This window comes from Micromys minutus (genome assembly GCF_963924665.1).
Source record: "Micromys minutus genome assembly, chromosome: 22".
NCBI classification, from domain to species: domain Eukaryota; kingdom Metazoa; phylum Chordata; class Mammalia; order Rodentia; family Muridae; genus Micromys; species Micromys minutus.
The window spans coordinates 38,182,843-38,207,810 of record NC_137957.1 but is presented as its reverse complement, the minus strand read 5'-3'; the positions used below and the strand labels follow the sequence as shown (position 1 = coordinate 38,207,810).

The window sequence follows — 24,968 nt, the reverse complement described above, 5'->3', positions numbered from 1 at the left end:
CACGGCGGTCACTGGGTCTGTAAGAAGTCAGTCCGGTTACTGCTGACTTCAAACCACACCAGCAACCCCTGAGCCCTAAAAGGGTTCCTGGAAGGACGTGCAAACATTGTGACTCCAGCTCCTAATGAGCCCGAATAAGCCACACGCGTTTCAAATTCATGGGTGTCTCCAGCCAAACCTTTTGGCAATGAGTTTTTAAAATATCTTTGAAACCTAGTGGTCACTCAGAGGAGCCTTTCTGGAGAGGCAGAGAGATGCCCAGCCAGTGTGGAGTTCTGCAGAGAGGAGAGTGCTCACCCTGCCTCTCTATTCCTGGTTTCATTCCTTTAAGGGGCCAGGCAGCCAGCACCGCGCTGAGGTGGGTCCCTACATCCTCAGCACACTGCGAGTTGGGCTTAGCCATGTATCTTGATCTAATCAGTGAAATACTGGGTTCAAGTGATGAGATACATAGAATTGACCTGAATTTTATCAAAGCCTGGTACGGGTTCAGTCTGAAGAAGCAGAAACAGAAGTAAAATAAATGCCAGTGAGCCAAGGAATCTTGGGACTGTTTGTTACAGAGCATCGCCACAGCAAAAGCTGACTGCTACAACATCACACGTATTTGTTTTTCCCTTCACTAAGATGTCCTCAGGAGCTCAAGGAGGCATGAAAGGGCAGAAAGGAAACAGGTCCTTGGTGGGGATAGGGTACTCAGTTTCAGGGACTCCCACATTTCTGGAACATTCTGGGACAGAGGAAATGGACCCACAGAAGGCCAGAGTGGGAGATAAGAACCTCAGAGTCACCCAACAACTCTAAGGTTCAGGCCCAGTCTGTGAGGTGGCAAGCTGCAGCATGGATCACTCTGAGTTGCTGTGAGCAACTATGTTTCCTGGAGGTGACTAAGGGCTCAGGCTTCATGTGTGGACAGTGGTCCACCCAGTGCAGACCTGTTCTTCTTCCAAGCTCATGCCAACCACTGCTTTGCTTTACTGATGCTCCAGTTTTGATGACTGAGTCACAGTCGGAAGCCCAAGTCACACATTACTCAGTGGTGACTATCAGACATTTCTCTCTTAGCCAGCTCACAGTCCCACGGGAGAAGCCATCCTGTGGGAGGGGTGTACCACAAAAGCATAAGGCGGTTCTGCCCTCTGCCTCCCTGTCCCCCTGTATCAAGTGATATTACATGGAGCTAAGACCAGGCTCAACCAGGCCACTAACAGAGGACACTACACTTGTCTCCTCCCTCAAGGGCACAAGGTATGTTTCTTTGATTGTTCCATTTCATTATGGCTGCATCAAAGTGTGTAACTTGCAGTTGTCTTCATATACAACCATCCAGCAGGTCACCCCACCTCCACCCCCAATACCTGTCATCTAGAATGTCGAGAAAGAGAAAATGACTTATGTACCTGGAGATGTGTTCTAAGAACTGTGACTGCTCTACTTAACTCAGTTTACCATGGGATTTTACCAGGAGGAAGAATTCACAAAAGCCTTAGCACTTGGGCAGGCTGTGGGCTCTGTTATCACAGCAACCGTTTATATGGATACATTGTATCTATGAGACTACTGTAACACTGCGTTGATACAATGTCTTGGTTGCAGAGCCGGCTTTAAGTTACAAAGTGTCATCAGCTGACATTCATTTGGCTGGTTGCCCAGACCTGCTAGCTTCCAATGACTAGAACACTTGGAAGCAATGCTAGAAATGTGACAAATGCACCCACATCCATTCCCCGGTAGTCTGGGCTTTGAAATGTTCTTCCCCAGCCCAACTGGGATTTTGTTGGTTTGGGATGTGTCAGCAAACACAAAGGGCACACATCAAATCAAGATGGTGGGTTCTTCCCTCTCTTTATTTTTGGACTCCTTGGACTCCTGTCTTCTAGATCTTCATAAGGAACAACAGACCATTATGAAGTATAGGTTCCTATAACAGAACTTGCTCTTCTAGCTGTCCATGCTGGCCTCTGCTGTTGAACCCCTATCCCTTCATCCAGCTCTCCCATCCTTTCCGTCCCTAGCAATGACTATACTCAGTCACTTTTTTAAAGCATCCACCACATATTGAAGAGAAACAAACAACACACTTTGTTATTGTTTTTTTTTGTTGTTGTTGTTGTTGTTAATTAGAACATGTTTCTCTTGCCCTGCCCAAACCTTGTTTGGAATATATGGGAGTTTATCAGGTATTTAAATGCCGTCCTTTAAAAAGATCTTATGAGGGGAGGGGCATATGCACATTGTAGCACAGGAGCACAGGAATGGAAGTCAGAGGTAAGCTGAATGTTGTCGGTTCTCCGGGCTTGCCCGCCAGCACGCTGTCTGCTAGACTGTCTCACCAGGTTGAGTTTCAACACACAGGGACTATAAATGTTTATGTACCGAGTGTACTAATGCTGCTGATTTGCTTGTACACAGTACACAAGTATCAAAACATCACATCACACCTCATAAATACATACAATTACCATGTCAATTAAATGATTAAAATAACATAAAATGGCTCATCAGATTTGAAAAAACCTCCCTTAAAGAGGCAGGAAGCCGACTGATAGACTGGCCGTGTTGACAGCCATCCTTCTTTATGACACTTTTTACTGCCGTCTTCCTTCCATGTCACAGGCAAAGCTGCATACAAAAGGCTCAGGACAGGCAGCTCTTGGAGGATGATATGAAATTCAGAAGCAAAAGCCAATCCTTTCCTAGCCTGTTCAGATTAACAGCTAGCTTCACACGTGGCAGATGATATTTGCTGAAACCTGTCCACATCTCACAAAGCGAAACAAGACAGGGCCAGCAAGACAGCCAGGCAGATAAAGGCACTTTTTCTCAACAGCCTGGCATCTTGATTTCTATCCCCCAAGATCCACAAAGTGAAAGGAGAGAATCAACTCCAACCCATGGCCGTCTGTCCTCCACATGTACGCCATAGCATGTGTTCCCAGATACATACATGCCCATGTAGCGTGTGAGCATGCACACATACACACACAAAGAGAGAGAGAGAATAAATGTAACAAAGAAGAAAAAATAAATGAAAAGCTATGATACTAATGTGGGTTCTTTTAAATAAGATGTATATAATATAGCACAATATTAATATATATTATATACTATAACCAACTGAAAATATCAATCTCTACATTCTCTAGCTCTTGCTTGCTTTACTTCCTCCTCCTCCTCCTTCTTCCCCTCCCTCCCCACCTCTCTCTCTCTCTCTCTCTCTCTCTCTCTCTCTCTCTCTCATGTCTATCTTACGCCAAGATGCTGTCAAGCTATTTGGAATGCATCAGCAAACAAAAGGACCTATGTCCACGTTGAGTTCACATGTCAGTGGGAGAGACAGGCTGTGAGCAACAAAACGCATGATGAATTAAGTTACAGTGTGTTGGAAGGTGACAGGGGTGATGGAAAGTCACTGCAGCTGGACTAGGGGATGGGGGAGCAGGATGTGCCTGCAGGCTCGGGCAGGGGTACAGGGGCACGGGGGTCAGAGAAGGCCTTGCTGCGACGGTGAAAATGAAGACATTTCTTTGTTTAAAAATAGAATTTTCAAACGAGGATTAAAAACCACAGTTGCCAGGCGTATATACAACGAGCACAGGTCAAAGATATTTATTCTTTTACTCACGCTGTCTATTAAGTCTGTTGTCTACTCCCTTTGCCTATTCAGACAAAGGAACTAGGTAGATTTTATAATGGCACCAAAAGTCTGAATAATGGGGCATTTACAGATGAGCAAGAATGAAAAGAATAGAAAATGGAAAAGAAGAAAAAAAAAAAACGCATGAGGGTGGGAGAGAAACAAAGTAGCATTGAAGGGCAGGCTGGGCATCTATGGACAAGAATTATTTCATAGCCAGTTCTCTATAACGAGCAAAGCTGTGAATTAGCTTCCATAAAATTCAGAATTACACCAGCCAGAGGGCTCTGTTCCAGATCCAAGATGCTGCCCAGTACACCTTTAAGGAGTACCCATGTACACTGAGATGGCTACTCGGCACGTGAGAAGATCACAGTGGAGTGTCTTGGGTTCACCTCTGAGTGTTTATTTGCCCTGCCTGCCTGGAGGATTTTAGGACTGTCATTCACCTTTCTGTACACATAGTGTCCTCACGGGTAAAGTGATGGTCGTGGTGGGCTTCATGGGGACGGTGCTGGAACAGAGATAAAAACCCCTGCCTTGCACGGTTACTGTTGAATATTCCAAAGTCACTAATAAACCATATCTGGGACAGAGCAAGTCCTACTTAAACACTAGCTGCTGTCACTTCTTAAGAAACGCTCTTCACTGAGGCTACTGTGACATCAGATGCCCTTTTCCCAGCTCAAAGGCATCCTTCAGATGTATGTACTTAGGTTTTGTCATTAGCCAATGGCTGCAATACAGATGTCCAGGTAAACGCTGAGCGACATTGTGCGTGGTGGCTTACAAGGTGACTGGGAATGTAACCGTATACCTTGTCAGGACCATCGTCTGATATCCTTACAGGCAACACAACACCCATCCTTCCCGGCTAGTGTAAGATAATAATTCCCGAGGCCTCCAAGTTGGGCAGATCAGCAGAGAGCAACCCCTGCTGTTCACACTGCCCCTGGGCATGCTTTTGCCCCCTTGGATCTTGTGTTCCAGGAGAAGGCCAGGGAGTCAAGTGGATGACAGCTGCTGAGTTGTGGGGGGAGGCTCTAGAATAACAAGTCTAGAGGCAAGACAGAGCAAAGACAATGGAAGGGGCCACTGGCCCATGGGGGGGGGCATTTTTTCTGTACTCCACACGAGTACTTTCTGTCTCTGTGCTTTCGAAGCTCAGCTTTCTACAAATGGAAACATGAGATTTTTTGTTGTTGTTCCTAATCTTTCTTGAAAAAAAAAAAAGAACAAGAACAAGAAAACAACTCAGGAGAGAACCACAGAGTGAAAGACACTGTACATGGAACAGACTGATGGCTCTTGCTATCTGTCGCCCCTCGAATACCAGGAGACTGCCTACTGTCTTTGGACTTCCAAAGGTCTTTCTCCCTGGCATCCTCCCCTCCCGAAAACCCCGGGTCCTCTTGTTGGAGAACACTCTACCTTCCATCTGCCACAAGGTGGCGCCAGACATCCTCCTGTGAGCTGGCTGCAGATGCCTCCTCACCCAGAGCCAGAGGTTTGAGCCGCTTCTCGAAAATCCAAAACTTCACTTTCCTGGGTTTTTTGTTTTGTTTTGTTTTGTTTTGTTTTTGTTGTCCTACTGGCTGATACCTGATGTTTCTCTTTGCTCGTTGCCAGCTTTGCTTCTGGGGTTGCGCAGAGGTGGCAGCTAAGCAAGTAAAAGGACGCTCTGGTTTTTCTTTTTGCTTTGATTTGAGACAGGGTCTCACTATGTCCTAGAACAACCTATATAGACCGGGCTGACCTGGAACTCACAGAGATCCACCTGCTTCTGCCTCCTGAGTGCTGTGATTAAAGGTGGGCATCCCTACACCTGCTGTCTGAAAACGAGGGATATTCCTGTGTGAAGGACACACAGAAGAAGTGCTCAGTAAACATGCTGTCTTTTTGTTAAAATATGTATGGATCCAGAAATGAGAAAAAACGCCAAGCTCTTGCTGAAATTTCTCCTGGATGCAGCTCCTTGTCCAATGAGGAAAGGTTCAGACCACAAACGCACTGAAACCAAGGAACAAGAATACATTTAGGTCTGCCAGAACCCAGGACAGGAAACTTTTAGGCATCCAAGCGTAACTTGTTAAGTACATGAACACACAACACCAACAAATTCTGAAGTCTCTTTTGTCTTAGGCAGTGGTTGGTTCTCAGCCTTCCTAACGCTTAGACAGTTCCTCGTGCTGTGTTGACCTCCAGCTATAAAATTATTTTGTTGCCACATCATAACTGTAATTTCTCTCCTGTTGTGAATCGTAATATAAATACATGTGTGTTTTCTGATGGCCTTGGCAAAAGGATCATTCAGTCCCAACGAGGTCATGACCCACAGGTTGAGAATCGCTGGTGCTGTTATTTTTTTTCTGAGATGAGCCTGAGATTATTATAATTTATTTTCAAGAAACGGTTTGGTCATTGCTGCTGTTTCAAGTGAAAACCAAAGGTATAGGGTCCTTTAAGGGGTCCATGTTCCTCAAACTTCTTTCCACAGAATAACCACCAATACCTGTACTTTCGCTTGTTCTGTAAACCATCTACAGATTGTTCTTGTTTTTAAAAGGAACGAGGAAACGGCAAGACTTAGTGATTTATCTTCTAAGACCACGCAAGACAATCTGCCATGTTTTAAAACTGAATCTTCCATCTGAGGAGAGAATTTTCAGGAGCAATTACTGACCTGACAGTTGCTCGGTCAGAATGAAATTGTAACTCACTGTGTATACAAACTTCCCAACTCTCCTGGAACTATGTCATCTTTGGGTAAGTCAGAAGCGACTCCATTGGCTTGCTGGTGGCTCACATACAAGGGTGTTTTCTTTGGAAAGCTAAAAGGATGGCCACATTGCCTCCATCGGGACAGTGTCTATGGGCCATTCTACTTCCTCCAACATCCGCAAATTCAACCACTTCCTACTCCACCCCAGCAGGGCACAGTCCAGCCCTATCTTATCCCAACTTTTCAGACCTCTCTAGGCGGTCTCACATGGGTCCTCTTTGATCTTTAACAGGGCAAAGTTCCAAAGCTTCCTCAAGGTTACAATGTGTTCTTTCTGGGTCTGGAAAAAAGGTGCGCCACCTAGAGGATAAATAAATATCTGGCGTCCCAGAAGCACATACCTTCTATGTACCGCAAAGATTGCAAGTCAATTTTAATTGGGATAGCCTGGGGGAAAGCTCAAAATAATATCCTGCTTGCTATCCAGCTGCAGCAAAGTTCATGCGCATATCTGATGTCATTGCCTTATAGGAAGTGAGGCTCGCACAAACAGGCTAGGTACTTTTAGCCAAAATTTCATTAGCATCCCCTGCAATTCCAGCACTGCATGTTATGGGAAAACAAACGGGTGTATAATGCTCCCGATTTTTTTTTCTTTCATCTTAAATTTTTTCTGGGGGGAGGACTGAAGTGTTTTGGCTTTATAGATACTTCACAAAAGCTAAAGATCCCAGACATTTAACAATCACTCTCTTGGAAGACATACAGCATTATCCACCTTTTCCAGTGTCTTCTGATCATCTGAGCTCTGTGCACCCCATTCCCTTCAACTCCCCAGGCAGCCAACCATGCAAACAGAGCACACAAGGTATCTTCGACGCACAAACCTCCATTGACCCTCTTACTTGAAAACATCAGACCACAATGTTATGGGAGAGCTCGAGCAAAGAGCAAAGAAAGAAACCAACTAGTCACCTAGCTTTCCCAACAGAGGCTGTGGCTCCTGGGCTGTCTATGGCTACCGCTCTGTGCATCAATAAGTCAGGAGACAGAGGGGGAAACCGCAGCGCTAGGAGGCGGGGGGTGGGTATCATTCCAGGTAACCAACTGTACTATGAAATTAAAGCACAGAGGATACAGCCACCCCACCCCCACCCCCCTGCCCCAGGGACGTGGAGCATGTTTTTCTTTAAACAGAAAGGCTGTTCCTTTCCAGACGTTTCTGGGAGAAAACCTGACCATTTACTTTCTCTATGCAATTGTTTTTATTGTCCAGGCTCTCCGCACGACTCTTATTTTTGGCTGCGCACAGCCCCCGTCCCAGAGCTCTCGGGCTCGCTAACACTGAGCTTCCTCTTCTTCCGCAGGTTGCAGGCAGGAAACTGGAAAATGGGCCACAGGAAACCTGGCCCTCCCACATCTGTCCCACTTTGTAACTACAGCTCTGGTTTCATTCGGTCTGTGCGTCGGCTCTATTTTAACCCTCCACATGACGGCCGCACTGCTCTCTGAGAGAACACCCGAGTGCCTATTATGGCTTCGAATGCTCCTGCAGGATTTTGGCTTCTCCCAAGCAATGAATTCAATTGAGTCTCCACTGAAAATTTAAGACAATTTCAGTAACACCAGGCCCACCAGAAGTCATTCTGGGGAAATAGATTTACAGGATGCCTGATGCATTTTAACTGGCCAGGCTTTGATGCATAACAGGAAAGGGAGCTGTAAGTGAACACCTCATTAAATAGTCTCATCATGGGGTTATTCCAAGCCATGTTTCCTCACAATATTGGGATCTGCTAGGTGGAAGGACATGAAATTATTGTTCTTCTGGATCAAAACTGATAAACAGCAACAATCTCATATATTCCCCCAAAACACATAATCACACATCTAAAATAAATGTGAACAAACACATCATCCCAAGCACAGGGAAGGATCTTCCTTGCATATTTGACTCATGAGCCTTTTTGAGAACTGTCTGGGGGGAAATATCCTATACATGGTTATTCCTAAAGATAAAAACGTGTATGTTTGAACATATCACGTCAATAGGGTTTGTAAAGCTCTATGGGAAATCTAATAGTTCCAAAGCAAGACTCCTGGTCTGGAGAAATGGCTCAGCGGTTAAGAACACTGGCGCTCTTGCAGAGGATCTGGGTTCAATTCCCAGCCCCTGCAATGACAACTCACACTTGTCTCTAACTCCAGCTTCGAGTGATCTGACACCCTCACACCTGCACACAAGCAGGGAAGCACACCAATGTACATAAAATAAAATAAATAAATCGGTTTTAAAAAAAAAAAAAAGAGTTCTGGTCTGAGAAAAGACTAGCCGCATTCTCCACCATTGCCAAAGCTGGGATTTCAGAAACTTCTCTGGAGCAAGGCTAAGACCCAAAGTTCCACCCTTATAGGAGACTTCCTTTTAAATGCTAATAATATTCAATGGTCATTCCTTCACCCATGAGTTCATTGCATTGAGCACACATGTCAAGTTTACAGTCTCGGCCACCTCCCAGCCACCGTGAAGCCATGACTTAAAATCATGAAGACAGATGTGTGCGGACCCAGGAATCAGAACAGACAAACCCCAACCCAGGAATATCTGCTCCTAAGTCCGGGTCCCTAATCACGATGCACACTGTCACACTGGAGCAGTGACAAGTGGGCCGCAACCTCTTTCACAGGGGTTGTCTAAGACTATCAGAAAATGCAAATATTTACATTACAGTTCTGAACGGTAGCAAAGGCATTATGAAGTAGCAACAAAAATTATTTTGTGGTTGCTGTTTGCCACAGCCTGAGGAACTGAATTAAAGGGTCCCAGCGTTAGGGTGAGAAACACTGGAATAGAGGCGAGTTTCCTACAGCTCTCTGCTGTCAAGACGGGAGTTAGTCAAAAGGCAAAGTGACATTCTCAGCAGGAGAAAGTTTCACCAGAACTGTGTGACTCCAGGACTGGGGTCTCTTTGATGAATCTGAGCTGGGCATAGTAGCTCACGGAGGCAGAGGCAGGCAGATCTCATTTGAGTTCCAGCCTGGTCTACTGAGTGAGTCCTGGGACAGCCTATGCTACACAGAGCTCCTATCTCAAAAACTAAAATTAAATTAAATTGAGACATTCTGCCACATTTCTTTTGGCCAGTTTCCTCAGTGAACAGAGAGAGACATAGAAAGACAGAGAGATTGAGGAGGAGGAATAGAGAGACAGAAGGACAGACAGACAGGCCAGTTTCACCCAATAGGATGTTTTCAATGGAGGATTGAGTCTAGGAGTCACCCTGGAGTAACAAGTGTTGATGGGTGGGCTATAACCTAGCTCTGTTCACGTCTTTACATTTCTGAGTCAAAATCTGAGTAAGATGCAGAATTCTCTATGGATTCTGAGTTGACCTTGAACTTGCAATGTACCTGCCACAGCCTTCCGAGTAGCTGGCTGGCTCAAGGTTGGCTCTGAATGAAACTCAGGACACGAGGTGCTGTGAGTTCCAGAACTCGGGCGGGGAAGGACTGACATAAGGACTGTGGAACCCGAAGATGGCAGCAGGACCCTAATCCCCAAACACGCGCCTTTCATGGCACTCAGAAGCGAGCCGTGGGAACTGTTGCTTCTGTGGAGAGGAGCAGTCTGGGAGCCACCGACCTGTGTGTGATGTCTCGGTGACTTCCCGTCCCAAAGATACAGACACTGTAACTTACTGAGATTCTGCCAGCCGTGCTTAAACTTGAGCTTCAGTGTAAAGCAGTGGGCACGCCTCCCCCACAGAACTGTATTTCAGACACCTTGGCTGGAATGGCAAAGCTTTCCCCAAGTTTTCTAGCTTATAATCTTAATAGGCTCAGTCTTGTGCATCCAGGGGGGACATTGGGACATCTCTGCTTGATTTAGGGTTAGGGATGGTTTATTCACTTTGATACTTGAAGACGGTTTAAAAAAAATTAAACTAAAGGCAATCTTCCATGCTACTTCTGGGAGACGGAAAACTGGAATCTTTCAGAAGGTTTTTGATGCTAGTGGACGTAAAAACACCAGCCAGTGCACCCAGAACACTTCTGCAGGACACAAGATGATGGTGGTTTTTCCACATCCAGCATCTGGGGCGCTTCCGGCCAGAGCATCCTCCACTCTCTCATTGTGTTGAAACCGTAAAACCTTTCTAAATCAGGACTTCCTTCTATTATGTTGCAGAGGCGGCTTTCTGGGAAGGGGGAAACTCCTGAGGCAAAAGGTAGGAATTCTTACAGCACCACCCAGTGGAAACATGGCTGGGGGAGATGGGGGGGTTGCAGGCAGTGGTGTGTGTGCAAACTGAAACATTTAGTAAAAGTGGTCATGTCGGCTACTCCAGCTAAAAATACAGGCACTGAGTCCCTTACTGCTCCTTTTCTACGGATAGACTCCTGCTTCCGGGTGATCTCTCTCAGCTCATCTGCCTCCTCTTTCTCCCGTGTGCACACACAGGCTGGGCAGGGTCAGGAAGCACCAAGCAAGCCGAGGAAGGAAGGGGTCCCAGGTGTGGTTAGGTATGAGTCGCTGCTGCACAATCCCTTCCACTTTAAAGGACCTCAAGGGATTCTGGGCATGGGAAGTCTGCACAGCTGTGCTGGACATCTGAGAGCTTATGCGGGGACGGTCAGGCATTTCCTGAGAGAGAGCGGTACCCAGCCATCTGGGTGCCTTCCCCTCCTGGCAAGGTGTACCTGGTCTGGCCACCTCTAACACATGCAGTTAGACATCCCTGGAGACAGTTATAGGTCCTCTCCATTCTTCTGGGGCCTGTCTCCATCTGACATGACTATCCCTGTCCATTTGAGGCCTCTGTGGATGTCACAGCCAACAGACAGGTTGTTTATTTCCGTGTCATTAACTGCCATCGCCAAAGCGCAGCTTTTCTTGGGGATCTGCTTCTCAAACATGTCATGCATCAGTCTAGAGTTTTCTAGGGAATGGACTAAGGCATAGGAATCCTTAACTACATGCTTCAGGTTTCCTCCACTGAGGCCCCGGTAAGTTGTCTTCTCCTAAAGGCAGTTTCTCAATGGCCAAGTCTCTCTCTCTCTCTCTCTCTCTCTCTCTCTCTCTCCCTCTCTCTCTCTCCCTCTCTCTCTCTCTCTCTCTCTCTCTCTCTCTCTCTCTCTCTCTCTCACACACACACACACACACACACCATACCACAACTATCACCACCAATCATCCAACCAACATAATCAATGGAGTAACCAGAAGCCCATCTCAGAACAAATACCAGCTCTCCTAAAATAACAGCAACCTTTCTCCTGGGACAAACTCCACTGCAACTATTTTAAAGCTCTCGGTCCCTAACAGATAAAGAGGTACAGAAAAAGAAATCGGCTGGCTGATCTTGTCTCTGGTTTGAAGTATATGATTAAGATGAAAATGACTTTATACAGCGCCTCGGAAGACTGCCGATATTTTCCAGTTGTTCCAGGGGGCTTCGTATTATAATCCCTTTGCTTTGGCTTAAGTAAAACACTTGCCAGTGTTGATACTGAAGCGGGGAGAGCTGACATTAGCTGGTCTCTGGTGTTGCTTAAGACAGTTCTCTCGCATAAAATGGTTGAGTGTTTATGAACAAGAGGTGGCTAGAGACGTCGTGTTTGTAATTTTGAGAAGCACAGAAAGCCCCTCATGGAGCGGTTATCTGTGCCAGGAGCTGGGTGCTTCTGGATTCTGAGCTTCAGTATCATGCTCAAAGCACAGCTTTTACATAGATCAGGAAATGCAAATTCCAGGTGTGTGCCTCAGTCTGTTCTGCGGATGTTGGCAGAGCAGCTAGACTCAGTGTGTCAGCGCCTGCTCATGTGGTGGACATGTGTGGAAGTCAGAAAGGTGGCAACCAGCCCCATCCCCCCACGTGCACTCGTCTCTCTCGAATGTTCCAGCATGGATATCACGTCTCACCAGATGTGACCTGGCGATTGTTTTTCGTGCAGAGAACTTCTTCCAGTGAGTGGTTAATGACTTCTAACAAAGAGCTTTTAAACACGAAGTAAAAACCCCATTGGCATTGAGGTTAAAAAGTAAACCGCTCAGTTCTTCATGAACCACTATTTAAAACCACACGTGGCACATGGAGAAGCAAGAGTTAAGTGAATTAGGACAGTTAGTGGGACACATTTAAAATGACTTGACATTCTCGGTAGACGCTGCTTCCTTTGGTTGGCTTTTTGTTTTCTTCAAGACGGGGTTTCTCGCTGTAGCCCTGGCTGCCCTGGCACATGCCTGGAACTTGTTCTATAGACCAGGCTGGCCCCTGACTCAGAGGTCCACCTGCTTCTGCCTCCTGAGTTAGGATTAAAGGTGTGAGCCACCACAGTCTGGCAGATAGACACTCTTATTTCTAAGAGGACTGTTGCACAATACACAGTGTGTGGTGTCAAAATCAAAGCCTTCTCCAAGTGCCTTATTCTTAAACCATTCAAAAATTAATCATCCCAATTCACTGAGGGAACAGTGTCTTGGAAACTGCTGCCAAGGGCCCATCACTACTGTATCCACAGCATCTAACGACAGAGATGACACCAGGGTCAAACACAGACCCTCATCCCCAAGCGGATTCACCTCCTTCAACTCCTATGCAGGGATCTGCCATCCATGGGGTTGTCCCTTTCTGGAGTACCACACACAACTTGATGCTGTTGCTTTTTACAGCATGAATATATTAGCTATAAAAATAGCAGCCGTGTTCTGGATTTGGATTATATTTCCTCCTTCCTTGAGAAAATGGTCCTTTTAAAATGTGAGCTAGTCTAATCCCATAGTGAATTTATAATCTTTTACAAAAAGATCTTAAGGTTTCTGGGTTATCCTCAGGAACAACATCTACTTCCCAGACTGAGGACTGACTAGTCTTTGAGCCCCAGGGATTGGCCTGTCTCTGCCTCCCCTGCACTGAGATTACAAGCAAGTGCAGCCACACCCAATCTGCTTGTGTGGGACCTAGGGATCAAATCGGGTTTCCCTGGTTGCAAGTCAAGCAGTGGAACTATTAAACCACAGCCCCAGGACAATTTCTGCTCTTTTAAGGACAACACTCTAGGTCTGATATTTTGTTGTTGCTCCTGCTGCCACTGACATTTTGATACGTTGTTCTTTTTAAGATAGGGTCTCCTGTAGCCCAGGACGGTCTTGGAATAACTACCACAGCCCAGTATGTTTTTGAACATCGGATCTTTCTGCCTTTGCTTTCAGGGCACCGAGATTACAGACCTGAGCTACCACACCTACTTAATGTGGTGTGTGTGTATGTGTGTGTGTGTGTGTGTGTGTGGTGTGTATATGTGTGTGTGTGGTGTGTGTGTGTATACATATATATAAATACATGTATATACATATATGTACATGTACACACACACATATATAATTTGATTAAAATAACTAACTTTAAGACAATTTCAGTATTATGTACATTACTCTATTTTATGCTCACATCACGAGTTCAGGAAAACTAAAGTGAATTCAGCAAAACCTAAGGGTACCAACCGGCTGGCTAACCAACGCTTCTGCCTCAGCCGTCAAAGATGAAGGGTGTCTGCCCAAGGCCACCCATCCCTAAGGCACAGGTGTGACCATGCACTCCTACCTAGGAGCATTTGAAGGCACAGTTCTAAAAGACATTTTTTAAAGAGGAAGAAGAGGGGTTGGGAAGAGACACACAGAGGAAACCTCACGTACTTTGGTCTAAACGGCCTCTGAGGGTGAAGTCTGGAGAACAGAGAGGAACAATGGCAGAAAAAAAAACTTTCTTGTCAATGCTCCCGAGTCCTGGAGTCCAAGAATTCGAGTGCAAGATTAAACAAGGAGACCAAGGCAGCACATCTCCTCAGTTAACCTTCCGGACAGCGCTCACTGCCTGGGTGCTTTCTTTATATGCTCGTCATGGGACACGGGGGGCATCATTGGGAATCCAAGCTTTCTCTTTTCCTGAAAATAACAGAATAAATCCAGGCTCCCATCCGCCCGCCCTCCCACCCGACTTCCTATAGTGAAACAATGATTTTCCGGTCGGTCAGAGAAACTCAGTAAACAACATTCCCTCAGGCACCACCCTAGGTACAGAAGGAAGGCTCAAATCCCACCCAGGCAGGCTTGCTCCTCTGTACGAGGTCGGTCACTTTTTCTAAGGTCACATCCACATTCTCTTAAGACTCAAGCATCTCTCCAGCAGCCACTGTCTCCCTAAGCAAGGACACATGTGCACCCCCACACCCCCTTCCACTAAATCTCTTTCATTTCTAAAAATAAATCCCAACATGTAGAGCTTATAGTTCAGCCCAACAAACCAAATCTCCCCAACTCTAATGAGGGAAAAACACAAGGACACTCCAGTCCTGGTTCAGTGAAGCCTAGCAGCAAGGCATTACTTCAACTGTTAGCCATCCCACACCAACACTGCCCTGCCTTCTTGTTGCTTACAGTATTCCTTAGGCAAATACTCTATTCCGAGTGTCCGTGACCTCATTCAGAGGATTACAAACTACAGGTGTGGGCAGTGCAGCCTCCCGGTCAATCTACCCACCTACAAGGGAGCAGGCCCTGGGGTAAATCTTGAGGCTTGTTGTTATTTTGGTCACTTTTTTTTATATACAATCAGGGGGATTAGCTGCTTGGTCAGACACTCTGGTTAAGCCAGACTTGCCCCCACAAAGGGCTTCTTGGCCAAACCTAGGTGATACTAGTTAATATAACTAGTCTTTCTCTGCCCAAAACAAAACAAACAAAAAACAAAACCCAAGCTGGTCTTTAGCCCATCTCTTCAGTGATTTTAAACTCCAGCAGAAACATTGATTTCAAAAGGTTACCGACAAACACTGCATATGCAGCTGTTCCAAGGTAAGAAAGACTTTTCAACCAATGACCACGCAGGACTCCAAATGGACTGTCCAGGGACTCCGTGAGAAGCTTGTCAATGGAAATCATCCGTAGAGGACTGCGGTGGTGTTAGATCTCATCAGTTCTGACAAGAGAGAGCTCCACAGGAAAATCTTCTAAGCTGTAGCCAGTCATCTGCTGTCTAACACTGATCTGAAAATCAGGGCCCAGGCTTTCTCAATACTAATAGCAAACAAACCTGATTTCAGAAACCTACACTTTTCTCAGAAGTCGAAATAAAAACTGCAGCAAATGACACACACAGACATTTATGATATAACATTAATAACAGGAGACCTGCCTGTTATTAATTCGGCCGGGCACTTTCTAGTAAAGGGCTGGGTTTATACACAAGGCCCTTTATCCAGCCTCTGCAGATAAGACTTCTTCCCTTTCTTTTGTTTCTAGTTCACCCAGTGCTAGGTGGACACATAGATGAAAAAACCAGATGTGCACCCAGAGCAAGCTCCCAGCGGGATGGGTACCACAGATGTGGAACGCATCAGGCTGCACACACATACACAGATATCCCTCGCTCCCTGAAGCTACCTAGGTCATGGGTCTAGACAATCTATTATCATATATTCCTGATCTTGGAGTCTGGGGTGAGAGGTAGTAATGGACAATTATGAATAACCAGAAAGACAGACCAAAAACTGTCCAGCTCCTGGGTTCAGACTGTCAGAATTTGGGTAATGAGAAAACCTGGAAAGAAAGCTCAGGAGGCCCAGGGGAAGGCTGAGGGCCAGCAGGTGTGACAGGTGAAAGAAAGCTAAAGAAAGAAGAGGAGGGCAGAGAGGACATCACATTTTCTTTCACAAGCAGAATGTTAATCGGAGGGAGAGAGAAAAGAAAGCAGGAGAGGAACTATTGGGGAGGAGGCTGATGGGGAAGAGGATGGGGGTGGAGGCAGGCTGGAGAGAAGGTAAGAATAGGACAGTGGTCCCTGTGCACACTAAAAAGCAGCCAAAAATTAAGTTCACTTCAAAAATAAAAATCAATGAAACCGGTGACCGTCGATTGCAATCCTCTGAAGAACAGATTCCCAGAATGCCCAGTGACAGGGGGCTCAGGAACCCTTGAGGAAAGGAGCACATGCTGACCTGACTGGCCACATTAACAGTGTGCAGGACCCAACCCACATCAGTCACTGGGTCCCCAAGTCTGAGAGTGCTGAGGGTTGTGAGAAATGAGGGAAACACGGCTATGTCCTGAAGCTCAGGGAGAAAGGAGGGAAGCTGAGCAGGTGACAAGGTCCTCCTTTGGGTCCTCCTAATTCAACACAGGGACAAGTGAGATCCAAAGGGAAATTAAAATGGCCACATTTGTTCCTCGGGTGGCAGCAAAAAAATTCTTATCACATTTCCACAAGGCCAGGGATGTCCTCCCCAAAAAACTAGAGGACTTGAGACATAAAAGTAGAGCCTCTCTGTTTCAGCCCATTACCATCCAACCAGGAAAACTGAGGCACAGAATAATTATATACTACCCTAAGAACCCAGTTAGTTTTAAGGCAATACTTTTTTTTTTAACACTGGCAAAATATTTGCTTACATTAAATAAACCAGAACAGGTCCCTCCCTTTTCCTGCATGATGAGGAAATCCACATATCCTACTAATTTATATTTTACCAATCAAATAAAAGCATTGCAGTATCTTACCAAGGCATTCTAGAGTTTAAGAAAGAATCTGCCTGGCAAAATCATGACACTGTCCTCAATGTTATAAAAAAAATAATACTCAGGGAATATTTGGAAGTGATGGGGATATAAATATTCTTTATTTAGAGAAGGTAGATACGTGGATGTATACAATTAGACTTAAGATCTCTGCGTTAAAATGTATGTAAGCTAATGACCTTTGTTTTGTTTTGTTTGGGACACTATACAGTCCAGGCTGGCCTCAGACTCATAGAAGTCAGCCTGATTCCGCAGCCCAAATGATGCAGCCAAAGATGTACAGACCTTGTCCAGTGACGCCTCTTCTCTCGTTAAGGTCAAAAGTGATGGCAAAGTTCTTGTGTTGGTTTTTTGTTTGGTTGGTTGCTTGGCTGGTTTTGCTTCCTATTGCTGAGAGCCCTAACCTAACCAGTCTTGAGAAAATACAACTAGATGCTTGTGTTTTACACCTACCCCGTGATTCCTATCAGATTCATGGATAAACAGGGGCAGCTTGCTCCAGTAGCTTTAAACACATTCAAAAATACTAAAAGCCTCTGAGCCACCTGGAGTGTGTGAGTAAATTCATTTTAGTTTGACTCCAATTCAAATATGGTGTCACAACCCATCACCTCTGTTACTTTTAAAGTACGCAAGGAAAACTCTCAGCTAAGTTATAAATAAATTCTACTTAACTTTTAAAACAGGCTAGTAATTCTTCCCAGAAAAAACATACATTACAACGTATCAGCAAGGCGGCCAGGGTTCATTCCTAGTGACCATGCAAAGCGCATTTGGCTGAAGTGACCACTGCGAAGTTTGTTCTGAAGCTCCTGACGTTTGTGTGAATTTCCAGGAATGCGTACGAGGCTATTTTAACTCTGATGGTGGAAAAGAACCAGAGAGTTAAAATGTTTGAAGAGCAGCTACTTAAAAGGAGGAACAAGCCACCGTCTTGGGGACCCTCAGGATCTGGTCAGGGAGAGCTAGGCACACAAACACAGGGGTAGGTTAGTTTGCTAGCGCCATACACTTGGTGGCAGGTCAAGAATGGTCATGCTGTCCCTGCCACGGTGACCAGCAAAAAGCTGAATGACCTCGATTCAAACTGGCGACGGGCTATAGTAATATTGAGCTTAAAAAAAAAAATAAACAAAAACAGCAAAGTTTGGAGAGTGGGGTACAGCGAAAGCAAAAGTTGTCTATGTGGACCTTCCCCCGCTCCACGCTGGCTCAGCCTGAGGTGTACTTTTCCTGTGTAACCTCCATTCTCGTCCCTCTTGTGCATTTAACCTCCATTGAATCCCCTTGTCTAGCATTCTGTTCTGATGTGTAGCGTGCCCTCACTTCCTGTAACTGCAAATCATGACTCATACTTAAATCATACAGAAACTCATCAAAATCCCAAATTTCACGGCACATAGGAACCCGGTCTTTCGAGAGGGCCGCATTCTTAAGATACTCCAGATGACGAAACACCAACCCAACTCATCAGAGACCACGTTACCCTCAATAAGTATAAGCTCACTGTCTGGCAACTTGAAACTCGGTATTCAAATACACTTCGTGGGGGGCTGGTAGTGAAAAATACACTCTTAAAAAAGTAGGGCCCGGCTCTAAATAAAACCCTCCAAGCAAGCACACGTGTTTCTGTGCATCTGTGTACACCATGCACTTTTTAAAAGACTACAAAAATATACAACAACATGTTAGCAGCGGGGACTGGGGGAGATGTTTATTGCTGTCGTTTTGGCCTTCTATGTTTTCCTAGAGTAATTTGTGATATTCTTCATAACCAAGAAAAACAGAAAAAGTAACCTTGAGAAGATGTCTTGTGACTGGTGTGGTTGCAGCCTGCTCTAAGTCACCCCGAGAAAGCCAAGGGGAGCTTTGCCAATTACTGCATGAAAAAAAAAAGTCTGCCTGCAACATACAAAGCTATGAGATGCTTGTGGGGGCCTTTGTGACTCTGATGAACACAGGTGAGTAACGGAAGGCCGAGGAAGGGGCTGCCAGCACAGAACCAAGACAGACAGAGAGCACATTGCTTTTTTTGCATGAGAAGGAGTCTGAGGTCTGGGAAGCAGAGAGGGCTTTGTCACTGCCTCGGTATGTCAAGGACCCAAACTATCTATTAGTAAGGGGCAGCTCACCTTTAAAAAACTACTCCAGGAAACCACATCTGTGGGCAATTCTTTAAGTGCATTTGGGCTTGTCAGTAGGTTATGTTTTGTGACATCTGACAATGCTGGCTACATAAAGATATTTGGTATCATAGAACATACAAAGTCCTGTATCTGGTCACTTGGAAGGAATATTTTAATATATATAAACTGCCTCGAAGTCCTTCAAAACCAATTTCAGAAAAAGATTTAAGTTCCAAAAAGTTATGACAAACATAAATTTTAATGTATGACCTCAGGGTTGCATTTACTGCATATTAGCAGTCTTGAATTAATTGGTTTCTTACAGAAGAAGACAAAGGGGGAGGTTTTAAGTAAATGCTCAGGTCTCGTCAAAATTCAACTGCTTTCCCCGATCCAAGAACGGCTCTTCTCATCTAAAAGGCATCAGCTCTGGTTGTGTGAAGAGTCAGCACTGAGGGGAGTCCAAAAATTCAACTCATGAAAGTTATGTTACCACAATGTCAGCATGGGGGGGGGGACCAAGAGACAAAAGGACAAACAGACATAAGGAGTATGTTGTCAAAGGGACAACTGAAGACTTTAATGCCCATTTGTTGAATAAATGCCTCAGAGAGTTTGTTATCATCATTAATGTGAAAGAACTGCTCCGTGTAAACACCAGAGACTTTCGGATGACTGATGGGGAGCCGTCCTGGGCATTATTAGTTGAGTACCAGTATCCCCGGTTTCTGCCAGGTATTAGCAACCCTGCATGGATTCCTTGTAGGAAGCAAAATTATTCCTGGTTGAAAACCACAGAAGTAGATCTCGGGGAATCTTCAACAACTTGGACTCTGAGACCTTCCATCTGATCAGAGCAGTGGTTCTCAACCTGTGAGTCGAGACCCTTTGGGGGAGTCACGTATTAGATAGTCCTGCATATCAGATATTAATTAACATTATGATTCATAACAGTAGCAAAAATTACTGTTATGAAGCAGTAACAAAAATGTTATGGTTGGGGGGTTCGTCACAACACGAAGAGCTGTATTAAAGGGTCACACTGTTAGGAAGATTGAGGATCACCAGATTAGAAGGAAGTGTTCCCAACCTTATAGAATTCTCCTGCAGGATGAACTACTGCCTGGAAGGTTTCCCCATGAGCTGGAGTTCTATGGTCCGGCTGGACACCCAACACCAGCAGTTTACTGACCACCCACTTAGCATTAGGAAAGGTGTGAGGGACATCTTGGAACTCCTGCCCACTGAAGTACCTAGAGTGGGCTGGCTGGGTTGTTTTTAGGACATATTTGCCACAAGAGAAGTCTTGGCAACATCTTGAAAGTCCTCAAGAGAAGCAACATGTCCCCGTCAAGAAAGAAGCCCTGTGCTTCAGTGGGGTTCTCTTAACATTCTTTGTCCTTTTTAGTAACGTTACACATTTCTAGTCAACATTTAAAAGCAGAGAGTGAGACAGAGAGAGAGAGAGAGAGAGAGAGAGAGAGAGAGAGAGAGAGAGAGAGAGAGAGAGAAGAACACTCCAAAAGGCCTGCTCTATATCTGGCATTGGAAGGCCATCCTTTCTCATGCTCTGGGGGTTTTGCAAGCAGTCATTACTGGAAGCTCTTAGTACACTTATGGACAGTCTCCTAAACTGTCTGACCTACATACCCTCCTCACACAATCTGTAATTTTATAATCCTCATAAATTCAAACCCATATCTGACCTTTTCCAAATAAATGTGTGCCACGGAAAGGGAGAGACGGAAAGAGACCAGATTTTGTTGGGCAGTAGGGCTCTGAAATCGATTTAGGTTCACTAATAGATGCCTGGAACATGCTAGGCTTCCCAGCTTGACCCGAACCCCCCTCCCCCAACCCCTACAAAGCCGAGGCACAGATGGGAGAGGATGGGCAGGCATGTGTGTTTGTATAAGAGCTGATTGGACAACAGAACAAACAACACACAACACACTCCCCCCCCCCAAAAAAAAGAAAAGCACGTTTGCTGGAGAACCAAAATGGCCAAAGGGACTTCCAAGTTTTTTAAGACTGTGCCCTAGAAAGACTGGCAGGGGTGGAGAAGGCACCTCTAAGTCAATAAAGGCTGTGACTCGCCTAGCTCTGCAGGCGGACAGTGGCTCACACAAAACCCCTCCTGTGCGGAGTAGCGGAAACTCCCAATGAGATTAGTCGGTGTGTGTGTGTGTGTGCAGACATTACTTAGCAATGACTAAAGGGCTCTCTCTTCCTGCAGCAGCCAGTGGAAAATTCAAGGAACATTTTTCCCCCTGCAGCAGCAGAATCCCTTTAACGCTCTCCCCCAGCCAACTCCAAAAAACAACTCGATTTCCCCCTCATACACGCCCCCCAACTACCCCCACCTCGGGCAGAGCACTGCAGGGAGTTATAGGCCGGCAAGGGGCTTTCAAAACGGGGAGGGCGGGTGGGGGCCGACAGGGAAGGGGCGGGGGACCCTCGAACACTACAAAGGAAACTGTAAAAAGCACAAATACATAAACCTGAGAAGCAGCAAGCCAGTTTCTTTGTGAGCTCCTCAGTGAGTCATTTTCAAGATGCTGTCTGCAGCCAGTTTCAAAGCGGAAGCGCACGGCAATTAGTCTTGCCGATTCCAGACAAGCCAGAAACTCTCCCGACACTCTTTTTTTTTTCCTTCTAAAAAGCCCCTTTTGCAGTTTCTGAAATAGCCTTTCTTGCTTCCACCCCCACCCGCCCTGTAACTGCAGCTTATCCTCAGAATGATTCGGTTTAGAAAACGTAACAAAACAGAGACCGTTTAATTTTTTAGCTCCCCCCACCCAATTTAATCCCCTCTTCTTAAAAAAAAAAAAAAAAAAAAGAGTTCCAGGAACATTACAGGCCAACAGACAGTTGGAAGTTAAAGAGCTGAGTTTCAAGATCATCCCTGCCCGGCCCACCTCCCCAATCTGAATCTGGACTAGCCGACTCGGCCGGCTTTTAAATGTCCATTTGACTGGGCGTGCGCCTGGGGCGGTGACCTGGGCGGGGGTCACCTGCCCCGCAAGAGTGGACGTAGCCCCGGGCCCCACATCTCCATGGCCCAAGAACTTTGCTCCCTCTTCACCCCAGTGCCATTCCCTGGATCTGAACACTCGCGCCTCCGGTTCCCATCGTGAAGGGATCCGGACCGCAACTCCGGCTGGAGGTCAGCGATGATCCAACCTCCAGCCACGCAGCCGGCCACCATCCCCAGTCCAGAGCCCTGGAGCCTCGCTTCAGGGATGCGGGAGCTTGCGCTCCGTGCGTCCCCCTTTCCCCGGCTTCCCAGAGCAACCCACAGGCCGGAGCACGAGCTCCCGGGGTGGCGCCGGTGGTGGTGGCGGCACGCAGCATCCTCCCCCGCGGAGACGCACCCCCATCCTCCCCCAAGACAGTCCACAACCCACCCCACAGCGCCCACAGCCCCACCCCCACCAGCCAAAGAAAAGAAAGAAGAGAAAGGAAAAGAAAATAGAAAAGAAAAACTAGCCCGAAGAAAACTTTGCAAGCGCCAGAGCAACAGGCAAACAGTCCTGCAACCTACCCAGATGTGGGGGAGCGTTTGGGAGTCTTCTTGGAGAGATTTCTAGGAGGACCCGGGCGAAAGCCCCCGACTTTCCATGCTGACAGGCGTCTGCAGACGGTCTGTTGCTCTTGTAATGAGATCCTGATTTCCCCCCTCTTTTTTTTTCTTTCTCTCGCTCCTCTTTTTTTTTTTCTCTCTCCCCCCCACCCCCCTCTGGTGTGTGTGAGAGCAGGAAGTTGGAGCAGTCAGGCCGAGCCTGCTCACTTCCTTTACTGCATTATTCCCCAGGCGGTGTGCAGTCTGTGTAAACAGGCTTTTCCGCCCCGCGCCGCGCGCCCGGGCCGCGGCTGTGCGCCGGGGCTGCCCGCCCAGACCCGCGCATACCCCCGGCGCCGGGCCCCGCGCCCGCCCGCACGCCCCGCGCGCCCCCGCGCCGTGCCCGCCCCGCTTCCTGCTCGGCCACCCCAGGGGAGGAGCCTGGGGACCCGCAGGCCAGGCCGCCGCCCCTCTACTCGGCGGGGGCTCCCTCGGCTCCTGATGCCCCTAAGTTGGGCATCACCCTGGGTTCGTGTCCTGCTAATGCTGATCCGAAAGGGCGGTCCCTGGCCTGAGCGAGCTGTTCCCTACCCATAGGCATAGAAAAAGAGTTTGGGGACAGGAGAGATCGTGAGTGGGGTTCGGGGCTTAGATACTCTGGGCACCCGGCTGCTTTTATTGCGAACCGGAGGAGAGATGAGGGTGAAAGATGTAGAGCGTGCACAAAGAGAGATGGAGTTTTTCTAGAGATGCTGTCGGATGGAGTTACTGTCGGGGACATATTTAACAGTCCCACTATAATTAATATTAATAGTAATAGCTTGAAGGCAGTTTTAGAGTTGAGGTCCTCTTTGGAAAAACTTTTTTAAGAGCCAGAAACTAGGATGTGTGAAGGGACTCTAACAGGTACCACCATGCCATGTCTATTTAGGAGCTCCAGGTGGCTTGAGACTGGGGGAGGGGCACCCTGCGGTCTCAAAACTGGACTCCCCTGGACTCCCTGCCCGAGGGCACTGGCCAGGATCTGATTGGAGAGCTGGGCATTGTTCTGAGGAAGCAGAAGGGAATGGGTCTCTTATTAACAAACCCTCAACACAATTCCTTCAGCCCCATCCTTCCAGAACCTTCCAGTCCCGTGCCCTCACTCTTTTAAGGCTTTCAACCCAGTGGTTTTTCGATCCAAAATGTTTAGCATGAGGGTCCAGGGGCTCATTAAAACCCTAACTGCCCTTAGGCCCTCCCCCCCCCCAGTGTGTCTGGTGTGATTGTAAGCTCCCAATAATAGAATCACATGTGGTAAGGGGTACTTTGAAAACTAGCCACAGCATACTCAAACCAGACCCACACTAAGTCAGGAGGACCACATTCTGACATTTCCTTGCCTCCCCCCACTCCCACTTCTAACATTTGCTCTCTCTCTGAAAGATTACTTGTTTATGAATATCTTGTTACTATTAAAGGTTCTAGATTGGATTCAGGGACGTTAATATTCACCCCACACACACCTGCAGGTGCCTGTCAGACCACCTTGTTAAACAAGGGCAGCATTTTTGCTTAATAACTGATGTGTATAACCTGCTGTTCATACACTGAGGGCCAGGTTCCCCAGTACTCAAGAAGGGACAATGATGTGGGGGAAGCAGATCAAGGTAAGATGTGAAACAGAAGGAGGAATTACGGGAAAGGTGGCTGTCTATCAAACCCTGATTTTCCACAGCTAATTTTCCACTTCGGAGATTATCATTTAAAATCCCTAGTTGGCTTCTCCTGTCACTCAGCAAAACTCTGTGTTCCTGTGATCCAGCTGTCCATGTGAACTGAATGCAGAATGTAAACTTCGGAGACTCATCCAACTCGAAGTTCACACACTTAGGAACACATGTGGCTTTTTATTTTAGAAAGTATCCACCTGAGAAGCTAATCTGAAGGGGCCACATGCTGTATGATCCCAGCAAAGGCAGCACTATCAGGGGTAGTGAGAAAGTTGTGGTCACCAGGGGTTGGGGACAGGGAGGGATGATTCCTCAGGATAAGATTTGTGGGGGAGGGGGCAGCCATGAACAGCTCAGTGTGAAGCTATACTGGTGGGTAATTGTAATCATGAGTTACTATCAGAAATGAGCCATCAGATGAACCGTGGCTTTCAGGAGAGGTTGTGTCAGGAAAGGTTCATTTGTAAGTGGTACACCACTCTCTTGGAGGGAGACTGGAGTATGTCTCTATAGCAGCTCAGAAAGCAAGCTCTAGAATTCAGATGCTCAGGACTCTTTAGGGATTTACCTTGGGGGTAAAGTACTTGTTCAAAGCCATGCATTCAGTCTCCAGCACTTAAAAAACAAACAAACCTA

The 24,968-nt window shown here is 46.6% G+C and overlaps 1 protein-coding gene across 4 annotated transcripts in view; it reads right to left on the bottom strand.

The window, feature by feature from the left end:
* The window catches only part of ELK3 (ETS transcription factor ELK3), a 53,628-nt gene extending 30,759 nt beyond the window's left edge, over nucleotides 1-22,869 (bottom strand). For all 4 annotated transcript variants that reach the window (XR_013975498.1, XR_013975499.1, XR_013975500.1 and 1 more), the window contains exon 1: nucleotides 22,603-22,869. The gene's annotated coding sequence lies outside the window, so the exon portion shown is untranslated. The remainder of the gene's footprint in view (nucleotides 1-22,602) is intronic.
* Between the last annotated feature and the right edge of the window lie 2,099 nt (nucleotides 22,870-24,968).